Here is a 15,208-nt window from a genome sequence, read left to right as displayed (position 1 = left end):
TCCGTGTCTAAGGTAACGAAAATGGACTATACAAAGTGGAAACCCCGACAGCTGATGTCTCGTGCCACAGGGTATGTGGACAGCAACCTGTGGTTGGACTGGCTGATTGAAAATGCAAAAGAGCAAAAGGTGTCTGATTGTGTGGCATGCGCTACAGCACGCCCACGTTTATTTACTGAACCGGCACCTCTGCATCCAGAGGACCCATGGGGTTTTGATTGCATGCTCCGACTTACTCGGAGAGCAGTATCTTCAGGAAAATGTGCGCCATTGTCTGCTTTATTTCCCCCAATAGATAATAACACCATTCCCGGACCGTTCACACCTAGGAAAGCTAATTACACTTGTTTTAATTTTACTGCAGATGATCCCGGAGCGCAGGAGTATTATGCTGGAGAGATCCCGGCTGATTGGTGTGAGGTCACATTTCCAGGAAGAGGGGAGGCAGCGCGTGCGGGCGCCACGGTCGTGGGGACTTGGGCTCGAGCCGGTTTGTACTATTATTGCGGAGGTGGGAGTCTGCATGTGCGGATACCAAATGAAGCGGTTGGTGTTTGTGCCATGGTCAGACTAGGAGCGTCTCTGCTGATAATAGGGGGTAAGGGTAAATCCAAGGGGGTAGAGGGGAATGCGCAACGACCACCTAGGCGCAGACGTCAGGGGTGGCCTAAAGGATCTTCTTGGTCGTTTGATTTAACTGTTAATTCACCCACATATATAGATTCTATCGGTGTTCCGCGTGGCGTCCCAAATGAGTTTAAATTAGTAGATCAGATAGCAGCCGGTTTTGAAAACATCCCAGTACTTTCTGCCTTGTTTCCCGTCACCCCCAACAAAAACGTCGATAGAATTAACTATGTGTATTATAACGTTCTCCGACTGTCAAATTTGACCCGTGATGCGATTCAGGGGTTAGCGGAACAAGTAGGTCCAACCTCTCTGATGGCAGTGCAGAACCGGATGGCGCTGGATATGGTTCTTGCTGAAAAAGGAGGGGTTTGTGAAATGTTTGGACAAATGTGTTGTACTTTTATTCCCAACAATACTGCTCCGGATGGCTCTGTAACTCGAGCACTGGAGGGGCTACGAACTCTGGCCCATAATATGCATGAACATTCAGGTATTGAAAATCCGCTGGAGGAATGGATGACTTCTGTTTTTGGGCAATGGAAAGGTTTTGTTATGTCAATCATGGTCTCACTGTCTGTTTTCGATGCAATCTTAACCACATGTGGTTGTTGTTTGGTCCCTTGCCTCAGAGCACTAGTAGTTCGTCTTATTGACAGGGCCGGAGCCTCAGGGCCGGAGGGCCGGGGGGTCATGATGCCTCTGTTAAAGGATGAGCCTGAGGAGTGGAGAGACGTGGACCTTGTGACCCTGGAATGCGTGTTGTAAGTGATCTCTTTGGAGAAAAGAGATCAAAGGGGGATTGTTGAGACTAGTAGTTAAACATATGCCATTTTATGACCAGTAGTCAATGTAGTAAATTAGGTTAACAGATGTAGGCCATATATTATCCTTTAGTTCTGATGGTGTGCTATGTATGTAGTTTAGTCTTTATTATACTCTTGAATAAAAGAAACATAATCATTTTGTAGTTCATTAGATAAAGTGTGCATTACTCTGTATCCTTGATCAGCTGTGAATGTCTTACACTGTTTTCTTGAAATGTTTTATTGCTGAATCATGTGAAGAAGGCTGTAAGAAGGGGACTAGGTGTCTGGGCAGGAGAGATAAAACCACATTCCTTACCCCCCTTCCTACTTCACACAGAAAGACAGGGAGGCAAGGTCAGGAGCCAGGCTCGCTAAGAATTAGAAAAACATGTGAAGATGCAGCTTTTATGACAAGGAGGGGGGCTGTTACTAGCTATAAAAGTCTGTGAAAGTTGCTACCATTTTGAGACATGCTGTTGACCCTCTGCAAGCATCTCTCCCGTCCGGACGCTGTAATGCTCTGATTGTTGAATTGTATGGAAATAAATGATTGTTGATTGAGCATTTATACACCGAGTATTGTCCTTCCTTCAGCCCAAAGATTAAAAGAATTGGGAGATTTCAACAGTAGTAACGAGTTACATTTACTCCGTTACATTTACACGAGTACGTTTTTGAAAAAAATGTACTTTTAAAGTACCTTTTTTCCACGATACTTTTTACTTTTACTTGAGTACATTTGTGAAGAAGAAACGGTACTTTTACTCCGCTACATTTGCAAAATTCGACTCGTTACTTTTAAAAAAGATAATTAGTTTAACACATTAGATAACATGCCGCCAGTGGAGTTTCCGGTAACTTTTTTACCAATGAGATGTGACCATGCAGTCACATGACCAGTTTGAAACTGTGGCGGGCAGAGCGGCCCAAGAGTTTCAAAGTAGCGGACACACGGCGGAAGCGGAAAGAAGAAACATGAAAACATGGCAGAGTCTATGCTAATGCTGAAGAGGATGAACAGCATTTTCCTCACATACAAAGAATGTTTCGCTTAAAAGCAGTACAAAAGAACAGCTATGTCTTCAGTGTCGGTGTCTTCAGTGAGAGCCAAAACAAACCAACTTTTCAGCGTGAAACAACTCAACTCGTGTAACCTGAGGAAACGGTAAGTTTTCTCTAAATATCTTTTTAGCTGTGGTTAGCTGGATGCTTATGTTACAGCAGCTGTGTCGAGCTCGAGCTGCGAGTCATATTTTCGGCGCTACGTTGTAGTGAGATAAGTTTGTGGGTGTTTTGTGCAGCTTCAGCTGTCTTTTTAACTGCTCGCTGGTTGCTAGCGTGAGCTATAAGCTAACAGCTAGCCTGGTTAAGCAAGCTAGAGTTCAACGCACATGCAAACAGTTCGTCTCTACTGCTTTAACTGTTGAAACAGAAAGCAATACTGCGGGTGACAGGGTTTAATATGTGAAAAAGCAGCTTGTTTAGTTTAAACAGTCTGCATTAAGCTGGGCAAACACTGTGGTTCTGGTGGGGAAGAAGGATGGCAGCCCGAGGTTCTGCATGGACTTTCACCATCTCAATGCAGTCACCAAGAAGGACTTGTACCCGCTGCTGCGGATCGATGAGGCCCTAGATCACGTTACCGGCTCCAGTTGGTTCAGCTCCCTCGACCTACGCAGCAGTTACTGACAGGTGGAGCGAGCCCCACACGCAAGGCCTAAGACTGCATTCACCATTGGACAGGGGCTGTGGCAGTTCAGAGTCATGCCATTTGGGCTCTGCAATGCACCAGCGACGTTTGAGAGACTGATGGAGAGGGTGCTCGTGGATATCCCTTGTAGCCGCTGCGTTGTGTACCTGGATGACCTGTTGGTGCACGGTGGCGACTTCGACAGTGCACTGTCTCACCTGAGCGAGGTCTTGAGTGCCATCCGACGAGCTGGGCTGCGGCTCAACCCCGCGAAATGCCGGCTGTTGGTGAGAGAGACCACGTTCTTGGGCCATGTCAGGGCTCTAGAGTGCGACCAATTTGGTCGCAAATGCGACCAAATTTTTCAGTGGTGCGACTAAAAAATAATATTTGGTTGCACCTGTGCGACCAAATGTTTGGGTAGCAAAAAAAAAAATCGGCAACCTTCCCTGTGGTCAACAACAGACACACATTTTGCCCCTATTGTGGACTAAACCAATCAGAGATAGTCAGGGGCGGGACCTCTCTGATTGGCCGTGGTCCAGTTGAAAGTGCAGGTGGAAGTGGGAGGTGAGTAGCTTGAATTAAGCGATATCAATTAATTACTGTAAATCCTGAATCGACTTTCAAATATAACTGTGTTTTGCCAGAAACGCCAGATTCTCAGATTAAAGCTCACAAAACCATTTCAACAACAATCAAACAGCAAATGAGAGCAGGTAGACAGATTCCACACAAAGACGTAAACACAGAACGGACCCGACGCATCAGATTCAACTTTGTCTTTCTCAGCTTTCTCACCCGACGGTCCGTAGAGCGATTCTGATGCGTCCGGTACGCGCTGTGATTACGTCTTTTTGCGCTGATTCTGAGCTGCAGGTTTTGTCTCTCTCCAACCAAAATTCACCAAGCCAGCAGCAAAAGAAGCAGCAAACTGCGCTTCACATTTGATCAATATCGTGATGAATTTTGCTGTTTTGCTTCCACGACTATTAAAATCACACTCCATGCACAGCTAGCTCTCTCTCTCTATCTCTCTCTGTATTTCAAGAACAGTTTCCCGTCTCCAATCTCTGTTTTCTGTATTATTCATTCGCTTATTACCTACCAGTCTACCATTGTTTACAGCGCTGTCGGCTGCTGTCTTTTTCTTTTCTTTTTTTCACTTAAATGACCTCGGACAAGAAAGCCTATTTTTTCTGTTGTTCAATACTGAAGAAATTTAAACTTTATATGCAGAACATTGTAGAATATTTTTAAGGTTATCTGCTATAAAAAGCCAGACCAGGAAAATCTCCTTCATGTTTTTCTGTTTTATTCTCAGTTACTTTCACACAAAGGCATCTGCTGTGATGTTCACAATTCTGATGAAGTCAGTACTGATAAGTGATCAGAATTATAATATTTCTGACTGTCTGAGGCTAAGTTTGTCATGGTCTCCGTGCCTGCCCAGTCGGCCCCACAAGGCTACATTTGCTGTTTCTGTTCTCTCCCTCTCTGCCTGGGCGGAGCTCACTGTGGGCTCCCGCCCTTGGCCCACACACACACCTGACAACAATCACCTGTCATCACCGGGAGCACTATTTAATAATAATAATAATAATAATAATAATACATTTTATTTATGAGCGCCTTTCAAGTCACCCAAGGACACTTTACAATAGAATAAAACACTTAGTAAAACAATGGGAGAATAAGAACAATAAAATACAAGCACAAGATAAAATGAACAAACAGTGGATTCACAGTGAATATGCAGATTTGAACAGATGAGTTTTGAGTTGGGATTTAAACTGGGGGAGAGAATCAATATTTCTTATTTCAGGGGGCAGAGAGTTCCACAGCCTGGGAGCAGAGCAGCTGAAAGCTCTGCTTCCCATGGTGGTGAGGCGGAAGGAAGGTACAGTAAGCTGGATAGAAGAAGAAGAACGGAGTGAACGGGCAGAACAAGTGGTGGTTAACAGGTCAGAAAGGTAAGAAGGAGCGAGGTTATAAATGGCCTTGAAGGTGAGCAGAAGAAGTTTGAAAATTATCCGGAATTTCACAGGGAGCCAGTGAAGTTCCTGAAGAACAGGGGTGATGTGCTGGTAGGAGGGGGTTCTGGTGATAATGCGAGCAGCAGAGTTCTGAACCAGTTGAAGCTTATGGAGGGATTTTTGGGGGAGACCATGCAGAAGAGAACTGCAGTAGTCAATACGGGAGGTAACAAGACTATGTACAAGAATGGACGTAGACTGGGTGGAAAGAGAAGGAAGCAATCTGTTAATGTTACGTAGATGGAAGTAGGCAGAACGGGTGAGATTATTGATGTGAGATTTATAGGAAAGTGAACTGTCTAGGATGACACCAAGGCTCTTAACCTGAGGAGAAGGGAAAACTGTGGAGTTATCGATGGTGAGTGAGAAATGGTTTGCCTTCAAAAGGTTGGATTTGGTGCCAATAAGGAGGATCTCAGTTTTATCCTCATTGAGCTTTAGAAAATTAGAGGTAAACCAGGATTTTAACTCGGATAGACATTCTGTAAGGGAAGAAGGTGGGAGGGAGGAATCAGGTTTGCAAGAGAGATATAACTGGGTGTCATCAGCAAAACAGTGAAACTGAAATTCAAATTTGCGGAAGATGGTACCTAGAGGGAGGATGTATATTATAAAGAGAAGAGGGCCTAAAACTGAGCCTTGGGGTACACCAGAGGTGACGGGGAATAGACGAGAGCGGAATGATCTTAGTTGAATAAACTGGGAGCGGTCGAGGAGATATGATTGAAACCAGACGAGGGGTGTGTCAGAGATGCCGAGAGAGGAAAGTCTGCTTAGAAGGACAGAGTGAGAAATGGTGTCAAAGGCTGAGCTCAGATCTAAAAGGACGAGAATGGTGAGAAGACCAGAGTCAGCTCCGATTAGAAGATCGTTAGTGACTTTAAGTAGAGCAGTTTCGGTACTGTGACATGAGCGAAAACAGGATTGAAATCTCTCGTAGATGTTATTATTAACCAGGTGTAAATGAAGTTGAGCTGCAACCACTTTTTCGAGTATCTTAGAAATGAAGGGTAGATTGGAAATCGGACGAAGGTTGTTAAAGTTGTTAGGATCTAAGGAAGGTTTTTTCAGTATAGGAGTGACTAGAGCAGTCTTCAATAAGGAGGGAACGATACCGGTGGTGAGAGAAGAGTGAATGATAGCAGAAATGAGTGGGAGTAAAGAAGAGAGGCAGGATTTCACAAGCCCCGTGGGCATGGGGTCAAGATGACATGTGGCAGGCTTTGATTTACATATTAACTCGGAAATATCAGATAAATCAGGAAGATGAAAAGTGGAAAACGGCTCAAAAAGGAGAAGAGGTTCTGGAGAGGGCGTAGACACAACATTTGATCTGAGTTGCTGGTGGATGTTATTGATTTTCGTAGTCCAGAACAGCATCAAGGAGTTGCATGTTTCAGAGGAATAGAAGTGCGGTGGTAAAGCGTTGGGGGGTTGAATTAGCTTGTTGAAAACTGAAAACAGAGTGCTTGCATTACCCTCATAAGAACTGATAATACCAGAGTAGAAGCTTTGTTTGGCCTTGTTAATGGAGTCTTTATACTGAAGTACGTGGTATTTATAGATTTCTGAATCAACAGTTAAACCAGATTTCTTATATTTACGCTCTAGCTGCCGAGCTTTGGCCTTCAGAGCTCGGAGGTCAGAGGTAAACCAGGGAGCAGAGCGAGCGAAGGAAACAGAGTGGGTTTTTACAGGAGCCAGTGAATCAAGGACAGTGCGTAGACAATTATTATAATATAACAACAAATCATCAGGAGTAGAATAGAAGTCCGGAATCTGAACATTGTCCAAACTGGTAGTGAGAATGTCCATATCAATGTTCTTGATGTTGCGGAACGAGATGAGACGGGTTGGCTTGGTAGAAGAGCAGCAGAGAGTGAGGTTAAATGAAAGGAGGAAGTGGTCAGTTATGGGGATTTCAGTAGCAGAAAGATTCGAGGGAGTAAGACCAGAACAGCAGACCAAGTCCAGGGTGTGTCCTTTAGAGTGAGTGGGAAAGTCGATAAATTGTTTAAATTCAGAGCCTTCGAGACAGGAGGAAAAGTCTCTGGTGAGCAGAAGGTCATTATTGTCCAAGTGAATGTTGAAATCTCCCACCAAGATCACATTTGGGGAGAGAGATGAAAGATGGGTTAGTAGATTAGCAAAGTCACTGAGGAAGACAGGGTTAGGTTTGGGGGGGCAGTATACAGTAGCTATGATAGTGGGAATGGGTCCAGTCAGCTCACATGCAAGGACCTCTAGAGAACTAAAGGTATCAACGTTAACTGGCAGGACTTTCAAGTGCTGGCGAAAAAGGATTGCGAGACCACCCCCACGACCTGAGCAGCGGGGTTTAGAAAAGTAAACAAAGCCCAGAGGAGCAGATTCGTTTAGCTGAGAAAAGTCATCAGGTTGTTGCCAGGTTTCAGTTAAGCAGAAAAAGTCAAACTTACGGTCAGATAGGAGGTCTTGGATGAGAGGTCCCTTACTTGTCAATGAACGAATGTTTAGAAGACCGAAGTTGAGTGGAGTATCTTCTCTTTTGCTAATCGCGGTGGGCGCCCTAGGCAGGTGGGCTGGATGTATCTCCGGCGAGGCTGGAAAGTGATGCCCGGGTGGTAGTGGAGCTCCGCCGGCGACGGGAGCGATAGCTGCCCGCGAAGGCGCAGGAGCTCAGCGGCTGTATAGCGGAGCAGTCCAGCCGTAGGATGGTAGACGAGCGTCAGGAGAATTCAAAATAGTGCCGACCAGCTCAGGAACATCTTGGTCCGCATCTTCGATTGTGTGGAGGAAAAGGAGCCGAGCCGGCCGGAGCAACGAACAGGTAGGCTAAAATAGCTCAAACAGTTAAGCTAGTGCCGCTCACTGAGAAGAAGACGTGAGAACACATTCAGCTGAAATAACAGAAGTTGAGGACAAGCGTTGCAATTCAATCCCTGGCAGAGATCGATCTGGTCCTGAGTGTGAATGTCCCTGTTCATTCAAATCTGAATCCAAATAATCCAATTAATCCAAATAAATCCAATTAATCCAAATAATCCAATTAATCCAAATAAATCCAAATAATCAAAAAATGAACCGGTGAGTAGCGGCAGCCAGACGCGCCAGCGTTCACTCAAGCCGGAAGTTGAGGCTGGAACACAGATCCTCTCGTCGCTGGATGATTGTACTACTGACGTTAGTGTTCTCACAGCTCCTGTGGACTTGTGCTTCATAATTCGTGATTCGTGATTTGTGATTGGTTGGTGACTTTCCTTCTCTTCTGCCTCAGATCTCCCCCCCCCCCGCGACCTCCCTGCCGTGTGAATGTGTGTGAGTGTGAGCAAAGAAGACGTGAGCGAGTGTGAGAGAGCTACCCTGTGATTCCCCGGAGTTTTGGATCCCTTCACCGTACATATATTGCACTGGCACTGTAGATAAACTACACCTTGGAGACACCTAACCGCTCTGCGTTTGAGTCCCTGTAACCAGATCGTGACAAAGTTGAATCGAATCGGGACTTTGAAAACCGGAATCGAATGGATTATAGAAATCAGTGATGATACCCAGCCTAGTGAGCAGCCTAGACACAACAGAAGTGGTTGTAGCTGTAATAGGAAAAGAACTATTGCTAACTTTTCTGTTAAGTTAAGGCCTGATTGTTCTGAAATTCATAGCCAGTGCTCTGACACGGTGTCATCAATCTTTGAATGCTGAAAAAGCACAGTGTATCCAGAAAAACACATTATATTATATAAATTATTATAAAATTTGTGTGCGCCTAACTTTTGTGCCAGTACGCCTAACTTTTAAAGTTGGTCATGCCAATGTTAGTTCCAGAGAAGGTCCCAGAGAAGGTTTGGAGCTTTGCAGTTACTGTTGATGTTGGTAAATTTGCTGTGGTTACTAAAAAGGTTTCATTTTGCAAGAACAAAATTTATAGTTGATTGTTTTTTCACAAACTGAGTTGTTACAGCGGTGGCCTTCTACTACAGTAAAACCCGCAAATATATTGAGCTAGCTAGGGTGACCCATTCTTTCAGATTGCAAAGATTTACTACACTGCTTGGGGCTTGATTTTCATATGCCTGTGGCAAATGGACTGAAAACGCTAAAATTTCAAGATTAAGAAGTGTGGCCCAACACTTTTGTCCATAAAGTGTATTCTAGACATTTGGTGGTAGACGTTTGAGCTATACTAGTCCTATATATAAAGTGACATTCAAATTCACAAACTCTGTGGTCATCACAACATACATACATACTTTTCTTTGTGATATATGTGTAATGTGAGACAGATATTAACTTGAGATATGTATTGGAATTAAAGTCAATTACAGGTTTAAACAAAAAAAAAGTTTTGCTAAGGCTATGGTTATCAATCAATGAAGACTAAAAATAATGGTGGGTAAACATGCCTACTTTGTTTTGTACTTTGTCACAAACGGAGGATCTGTGTAGTCAAACTAGAACAAGAAAATGATAAAGTCCAGCTCTTATGCTCAGTAAATTTTGGTGATCGTACACAAAACGACATGACATGTAGTAAAAGTAGAATTAAACACAAACAACTGTTGTTTGAGGGAGCTTGCGATGAGGCTGCCATACTCTGCACAATCTACATGATTCTACATGATGTTGCCATCTCGGGATGTTTTTGCTGTCTCCACAGCATTCTAGCTTCATTTGTTAGTGAGCTATTTTTAGAAGATGGAGTTCATGTGCAACCCATAGTTACTTGTATGCGTCTCATTACCTGTCTACTATTACTCCTGGTAATTTGCTCATGTACTCTTCCATTCATTACCTGTGCATAGGTGGCTTTTTTTTTTACTCACATCAGTTACCTGACACACCTGTTTTTATCTGCTTTCTTTATTGAAACCTCACAGTCATCACAAAGTGACCATTTAAAGGTGCCACTCCCTCATTCATTCTCACCTCTACCTCTTACAGCCACACCCTGCTTAGGTTACACCCAGGTTACACACATGCTTGTATTTTCAGTTCCCAAGTCACCCCATGAGCAAAACATGTAGTTCAACATCAGTTTGTAAATCCACCTGTGCCAGCAGGCTGTGGTTTGTGGCTTGGCTTTCAAGGAAGAGGTGAGGCAGTTTGGTTTTGGTTTTACTGGCACATGATCAGAATGCTTTTGAATGCAGCAAGTTCACATAAGCAAAATGCAAAAGCAGAAAAGAAAGAAAATAATCAAACATGCATCTTTGTCTTTATGACAGGAACAGTTTTCGTCCTCTTCCCATAATGGCACTATGACATTTTAAGAAGTCAGGTGGATCAACACTAACTAAATCAACAATGGAAAAACTATCCTGAACACACAAACTCAATACATGAAGTGGCTTCAGATCTGACAGCTTTCAAGTTCAGTGCAGGGTAGCGGAGGAGGAGGGTTGGGCGTGGGGCTAACAACCCCACCCTGTAAAAACTCCAACTGCTACGGAAACAGCAAGTGAATCTCATTATCGACTGATTTCATTGACTTCGAGAAGGCTTTTAACAGCGTCCACCGGCCGACTCTATGGGCTATCCTACGCCACAAAAGGAAGAAACATGTATCTTTAATTTTATGATAAATTCATTTTTAATTTCGGGTGATAAATCAAAGAAATATGGCACTAGAATATGGAAAAAACATAGTAAATCCCCTGAATGTATTATCAAATGAGCTGAAGTGAATTACAGAATTTAGTGGAAGTGTTCTCAGTTAAATGGTACAATCGTGGGTGTGTGCACCCCAAACTCCAGTTTTCAGCAATGGTGGCAGTTACGGAGACGGTAGAAATGGCGGTCGAGGACAACTACATTTTTAAATGTAAGTTGTATTTGAAGTAGCAATACAAATGTTAAGATGTTTCTTAAAGTAGTTAACAAGGCAGTTCAATGGAAGTAATTTTTTACAGTCGTTAAACTTACGATTGTACAGTTGTAAGTTTTCCGACCCTGCGCTATCTTTCACTACTCGGGTTAAGCATGATATATATAAGTCACTTAGATAACTTATAAATCTTAATGTTTGTTTGTTTTTTAACAATTTTATTTGTTCCTCTGTAAATCAGTTTGGCTGAGATTAAAGTTATAGTAGTTTTCACATTGCTGAATAAACTTCAAACAGAAAACCCATTAAACAGAAGTGTGAGATGGTGATTATACTCCAATGTCCTGTCATGTTTTAGGGAGCAAAGAGCAGACGACCAATTTCATTAAACTCCGGAGCGACAATGAGCAACTGTTTACCGGTGCCAAAAATCTTAAATATGATCAACCTATCTCTAATAATCGGCTATGTACCACAGGCCTTCAAGCTAGCTGTAGTTAAACCTTTACTCAAAAAGCCATCTCTAGACCCAGCAGTCTTAGCTAATTATAGGCCAATCTCCAACCTTCCTTTCATTTCAAAAATCCTTGAAAGAGTAGTTGTCAAACAGCTAACAGATCATCTGCAGAGGAATGGTTTATTTGAAGAGTTTCAGTCAGGTTTCAGAGTTCATCACAGCACAGAAACAGCTTTAGTGAAGGTTACAAATGACCTTCTTATGGCCTCTGACAGTGGACTCATCTCTGTCCTTGTCCTGCTAGACCTCAGTGCAGCATTCGATACTGTTGACCATAATATTCTATTAGAGTGATTAGAACATGCTGTAGGTATTACAGGTACTGCACTGCAGTGGTTTGTATCATATCTATCTAATAGACTCCAATTTGTGCATGTAAATGGAGAGTCCTCTTCACACACTGAGGTTAATTATGGTGTTCCACAGGGTTCAGTGCTAGGACCAATTCTGTTTACATTATACATGCTTCCCATAGGCAGCATCATTAGAAGACATAGCATACATTTTCACTGCTATGCAGATGACACCCAGCTCTATCTGTCCATGAAGCCAGATAACACACACCAATTAGTTAAACTGCAGGAATGTCTTAAAGACATAAAGACCTGGATGGCCGCTAACTTTCTGCTTCTTAATTCAGATAAAACTGAGGTTATTGTACTCGGCCCTGAAAATCTTAGAAATATGGTATCTAACCAGATTCTTACCCTGGATGGCATTACCTTGGCCTCCAGTAACGCTGTGAGGAACCTTGGAGTCATTTTTGACCAGGATATGTCCTTCAACGCACATATTAAACAAATATGTAACACTGCGTTCTTCCATTTGCGCAACATCTCTAAAATTAGAAATATCCTGTCTCAGAGTGACGCTGAAAAACTAGTTTATGCTTTTATTACTTCCAGGCTGGACTACTGTAATTCATTATTATCAGGATGTCCAAAAAGCTCACTGAAAAGCCTTAAGCTAATCCAAAATGCTGCAGCAAGAGTACTGACAGGGACTAGAAAGAGAGAGCATATTTCTCCTGTTTTGGCTTCCCTTCATTGGCTTCCTGTTAAATCCAGAATTGAATTCAAAATCCTGCTCCTCACATACAAGGTCTTAAATAATCAGGCCCCATCTTATATTAATGACCTTGTAGTACCATATCACCCTATTCGACCACTTCACTCTTGCACTGCAGGCCTACTTGTTGTTCCTAGAGTATTTAAAAGTAGAATGGGAGGGAGAGCCTTCAGTTTTCAGGCCCCTCTTCTGTGGAACCAGCTTCCAGTTTGGATTCGGGAGACAGACACTATCTCTACTTTTAAAATTAGGCTTAAAACTTTCCTTTTTGCTAAAGCATATAGTTAGGGCTGGGCTAGGTGACCCTGAATCCTCCCTTTGTTATGCTGCAATAGATGTAGGCTGCCGGGGGATTCCCATGATGCATTTAGTTTTTCCTTTCCAGTCACCTTTCTCACTCACTATGTATTAATAGACCTCTCTGCATTGAATCATATCTGTTATTAACCTCTTTCCCTCTTCCACAGCATGTCTTTTATCCTGTCTTCCTTCTCTCACCCCAACTGGTCGCAGCAGATGGCCGCCCCTCCCTGAGCCTGGTTCTGCCGGAGGTTTCTTCCTGTTAAACGAGAGTTTTTCCGCCAAAGTGCTTGCTCATAGGGGGTCATATGATTGTTGGGTTTTTCTCTGTATCTATGAAGCGCCTTGAGGCGACTTTTGTTGTGATTTGGCGCTATATAAATAAAATTGAATTGAATTGAATTGAATTGAAAAACCACTGTGGGTTGGAGGTACCGCAACAATATGCCGCTTTTAATCTGTTAGGCATAAGGGAGAGAGCTTAATCTGTCTTTTAGTCCGAAGTGTGTACATTTTGCTATGGATGCTGTTCAGGAATTAAGAAGATTGATACGCTCTATTATTTTCTGTCTGTTAGGGCCATTCTTGAGAAGATGGAGCAGCAGGGTAAAGTCACCCCTTTGCAGGCGAAAAAAAATGGGACAATCTAAAAAAGAAATACAAAGTAAGTACAGCTGTATTCAATTTATTTATTTATTTTTCTCGGGCAGTGCTGTTGAATGTGCTGGACCAGGACCAGAGAGATGGAGGAGGTGCCACAAGCAAGTTGGTTTGTATTTCCAGCTAACAAGTGGAGCATCATACAGGGTGATCTCCATAAGGTCTAGGGATGCTCGTTTTCACTGTCCACCGCATCATCTGTCACTTGGGTTTGCAGGGCTGATGTAACTGACGGCTGCCATGTCACTAAGATGTATTCATAAAGACGCAAACAATCCTGTTAATAAAGATCTAATATCTAAAAAATGCTCTACTAACAGAATACTTCATGGTCTTGGAGTAGCTCCTCCAGGGCAGACACCTCAGCAGATAGCTGGTCCCGCCAGGGAGCACCACTGACTGCCTCCAAACCCATCTCCCCCTCATCTTGCACATCATCCTCAGGTGCATCCTCCGGGTCCATAGCGTCACCAACACCGAGGCAGATGTTGTGTGGGAGTGATGAGGGGAAGTGGATGCTGGAGACATGGGTACCCTCCATCTGCTAAGATGAAATGCCCTGGAGGAGGGTAAATGGCCTGCCGGTACAGTGGGCTGTTGGGTAGCACATGGAGTCATGCACTGACCCAGGCCAGCCCACATATGTATCGATGAAGCGGCCCTGATGGTCACAAACTGCCTGCAGGAGTATGGATGGGAACAATTTCCTGTTTCTGTAGCACTGACCATCAGGGCCGCTGGGAGGCTTGATGCGGACATGGCAGCCATCAATTGCACCAGCAGCCTTTAAAAAGGCTCTGTGTCTTGCCAGCCCTGCAAACCCATGAGACAGAATATCTAGGTCTTCAGGAGTCCAAGGGAGATGGATAACCTGATGGCGAATAGCCACCACCTCCTCTGTGACCCTGTGAACGATGCGGTGAACAGTGGAGCGAGGAATAGCAAACACTCTGGAAACAACTCTGTAGGATGCTCCACTTGCCAGCCAGAAAAGAAACACAAGGACCTCAATAGTGGCACCCCAACCATGTGGCCGATCCTGGTTAAGGAGGTTCAGCAGCACTTTCAGAGACTCCCTGCTCAGACGAAAATCAGGCCTAGTGTCTAGGCCTATTAAAAGACCTGTCCAGGACTGGGACACTCAGGTTAATCCTGCAGTACTGTGGTCTCGCCTGGTGAAGGAAAATAAGGAAAATGTTTTATTCTTGTCATTATTATGAATGTTGCTCTTGTTCTTTAAAAAAAACGTATCAAAACTTTATTTTGATTATCATTCTTAACTAAAATTCACTGGTTAACTGATAAAAGATAAAAGAGCGAATAAAATCACTTCTACATCGGAGTTTTATTTAGCTAGTAAACAGATTTCAAATACACACATAAACAATGGGGAAAAAAACTGAAGACATGTATTTTCACTGTACCTGAACTCAGTTATCTCTTAGTCGGAGATAAATCAGTCGTCTGCGACAGCTGATTTGTTGTAACTCTTCGATTAACAAAAATAAGAGAGTTTCAATGATATCCATTATTTCACCGAGGGGGAGAAAGCAGTAAGGGCGGGAACAGCTGGTGACATTAATCTGAAGGCCAGACCGTCCCATTTCACAAGCCTCGCACTTCCGGCCTTCTCGGTCTTCGAAGGACCCAGCCCACGTAGACCGCGAAGGCCGGGTCCTCCGAAGGATGCAGCCGACG

Source organism: Maylandia zebra, linkage group LG17, assembly GCF_041146795.1.
Source record: "Maylandia zebra isolate NMK-2024a linkage group LG17, Mzebra_GT3a, whole genome shotgun sequence".
Lineage (NCBI taxonomy): Eukaryota > Metazoa > Chordata > Actinopteri > Cichliformes > Cichlidae > Maylandia > Maylandia zebra.
This window is presented reverse-complemented; position numbering follows the sequence as displayed.